We start from the raw sequence: 3491 nt of genomic DNA, 5'->3' as shown, positions 1-3491 counted from the left end.
AAAAAAAAAAAAAAAAAAGAGCTGAGCTGAATTGAGGCCCAGTCCTCCATCCTATCCTGTTCATTATTATTCCCACCTTGGTTAAGACAGATAGGTGGGCATGATAACTCATGAATCAAAGCTCAGTCCCCATCGTGTCTGTTACTTTGGTTGGAGGCAGATTAGTAAACACGGTAACTCAGTTCCTTAAAAGCTGAGATGAATTGAAGCTCAATTCACACATCCTCTCCCTGTTATCCCCACCCTAGCTAGGAACAGGTGAATAAGTATTTAAATGCATTTCCTTGAAGTTGTTTGTCAGGAAACAACTTGGAAATCAACTTTTGTCCTTGGACCCATGCAGTGAGGCAAATGGGAACAAAGTTGCTCAGAAATGACATACTCTCCTCTGCCCAAATTCCAATCAGCTGATGACAGGAAGTCGATGTGATTCATCCAGTGCACAAGCACACTGCATTAAAAATTGACTGTCCCTTTAAACTGAGGCAAAGGAAGCCTCAGCCAATCCCCAGTTAATTCACGCCCAAATTCCTGAAATTTTTATGAATATGTATAAAAGCCTCTCTCCTGAACTTTACAAAAACTGTATCGCAACCCCCCATTCAGGGAGTCAGATTTGGGTACTGGGCCCTGTCTCCTTATATTGCCGCTTTGCAATAATAATTTTCTCTCCTCTTAATCACTCAGTGTGTAAACTAGCTTGGCCTGAACATTCACCGGGCAGGAACCCACGTTTGGTCCACCTTCATATACAGAACTAACACGGAGCAAAGTTATGATACCTTCTTAGACACAGTCAACCACCTGATGGAGCGAGTTTTTGGACCTGTGGGCTTGAGACCATGGTTGTAGGCGACATCAAGCTCAACTGGCATAACATACTACACAAAAGGACCTCTGGTGGCATAGTGCTTAAGGCATTTGACTGGTAAACCACAAGGCTGGCAGTTCAAACCCACCAGCCACTCTTTGGAAGGAAGACTGGGCTATCTACTTCCATAGACATGCTGCCTTGGAAACCCAAGGAGGGGTCACTATGAGTTCATAACTGACTCACAGGCAGTGGGTTTTTGTTTTTGTTTTTGACTACACAAAAACATTGTTCTACATCCTAGTTTGGTGAGAAGCGACTGGGATCTTAAAAACTTGTAAGTGGCTATCTAGATGCAACAATTGGTCTCTCCTCATCCAGAGCAAAGAAGAATGAAGAAAACCAAAGACACATGGACACAATTAGTCCAAGGGACTAGTGGACCTCACGAACCTCAGTTTATATGACCACGAGACCAAAGAACTAGATGGTGCCCAACTACCACTGCCAACCACACAGGAAGGGATCAGTGCAGGAAAACCTGGATAGAATGGAAGAACAATGTGGAATAAAACTCAAAATCATTAGAAATACTAGTTTACTGGTCTGATAGAGCCTGGTGATACCCCCAAGACTATGGCCCCTAGTTACCCTTCAGGCCTGGAATTGAACTCACTCCTGTGGCTTCCAGCCAAACAATAGATAGGCATGTAAGATGAAGATTTACACCAGGTAGATACACTCCTTACAACTATCAATCATGGGCAAATAGAAGGGCAATATTTGAACAGGGAGATAGCTCAGAGGACAGGAATGCATGGGACAAAAGGACACAGGGAAGAGGTAACTTCAGGGAGGAAGGGGGAAGAGAACTGTTACATTGTGGGGAATTGCAGTCAATGTCATGAAACAACATGTTATAAACTGCTGTATGGAAAATGAATTTTCTCTGTAAACTTTCACCATAATCATAATAAATATTTTTTAATTAAAAAAAAAATTTAAAAGGTGCACAAATCACTCAGAACTAATTAATAAAATAAAGAACAGAAAGAGCAAACAAAACTAATGTGTCTTCCCCAGAAACAGAGTGTTTTTAAGATTTTTAAATGTATTTTCTTCAAATATAATTTATGTATAGTGAAATACACAAAACTAAAGTGACATGGGTCAATGCATTTTTTTTTTCAATGTTCTCTCCCTTCCCCTCCCACTCCTGGCAACTAACAAAAAAAAAAAAAGTTTTCCTCCATATATAAACCTTTCCTTGACCCTCCACAACAACAAACTAATACCATATTTGTCTTGTGATTGACTTATTTCACTCAGCATAATGTCCTCCAAGTTCATCCATATTATGTGGTGTTCTGCAGACTCTACATTAATCTTTAGTGCTGCATAGCAGTCCATTATGTGTATGTACCATGGTTTGGTCATCCACTCTTCCGCTGATAGGCACATAGGTTGTTTCCATCTTTTTGCTATTGTAAATAGTGCTGCAATGAACATGAGTGTGCATGTATCTGTTCCTGTCCTGGCTTTCACCTCTCTAGGATATATACCTAGTAATAGGATTTCTGGGTCAAATGGTATCTTCAATTCCAGCTTTCTAAGGAATCATCATACTGCTTTCCACAGTGGTTGTATCACTTCACAGTCCCATCAGCAGTGTTTGAGAGTCACAATCTCTCCACATCCCCATCAGCATTTGCTATTTTCTGTCCGTTGAATCTTACCATCAGTGCTGGGGTGAGATGGTATCTCATTGTTGTTTTGATTTGCATCTCTCTGATGGCCAATGATTGTAAGCATCTCTTCTTGTATTAGCTGGCCGCCTGAATATTCTCCTTGGGGAAGTGTCTATTCATGTCTTCTGCCTATTTTTCAATTGGATTGTTAACACCTTTGCTGTTGAGGCATTGGAGTTTTCTATAAATCTTAGAGATAAGTCCCTTGACAGATATGTAATTATCGGCAAATATGAATTTGTTGCTGTCATTTCTGTTATGTGCTTTTTCGTGGTGTCAATTTCTTTGTTCCATATAATTTTCTATCCTGAGCTCATTTTGTTTGTGAATCGTATTATCACTTCCTTTGTTGCTATTGTTTTAGTATTTGCTAAATATTTGTGCTGGTCCCCTTTTTTATTTTGATGTGAAGGTTTATCATTTTTCTTTGAGGTTAACCTTTGATTTATAGTTTTCTTCCCAAGTGTAGAACAGTCCGTTCTATCTTCTAGTTGTCTTGACTTTCCTCCAATCTAGAAGTTCTATGACGACACAGTTTTTTCCCTCTTTTTGGTTTGTAGTGTCCTCATTTGTCAATTGATGTCTCTGGTTCCCTGTTCATAATCTTGTAGGCTTATTTACTTAGGATACTTCCAAAGCTGGGTTGGTTTCTGGGTTATATCATCATGTGTGTTAATAGTCAGTTGTTGTTGGCTGTTGTTGCTTCTCTGTCCAAAGGACTCCCTTTAGCATCTCTTGTAAGGTTGGTCTGGTTTTAACAAATTCTCTTAATTTCTGCTTATCTGGAAATATGTTGGGGACCAAGAAAAAGACCCCCAAAAGAACATGATTGCAAGGCACATGTTCTAATTACAGTGAAGAGATGACAAGGCCTCTCTAGTGATTGAGTGTTTGCTTTTCGAGATGGCAAGGCCTCTCTGTGGTTGAATGTT

This window comes from Orycteropus afer, unplaced genomic scaffold, assembly GCF_000298275.1.
Source record: "Orycteropus afer afer isolate SDZICR_OR568_19922 unplaced genomic scaffold, OryAfe1.0 scaffold00290, whole genome shotgun sequence".
Taxonomy (NCBI): Eukaryota; Metazoa; Chordata; class Mammalia; order Tubulidentata; family Orycteropodidae; genus Orycteropus; species Orycteropus afer.
This window is presented reverse-complemented; position numbering follows the sequence as displayed.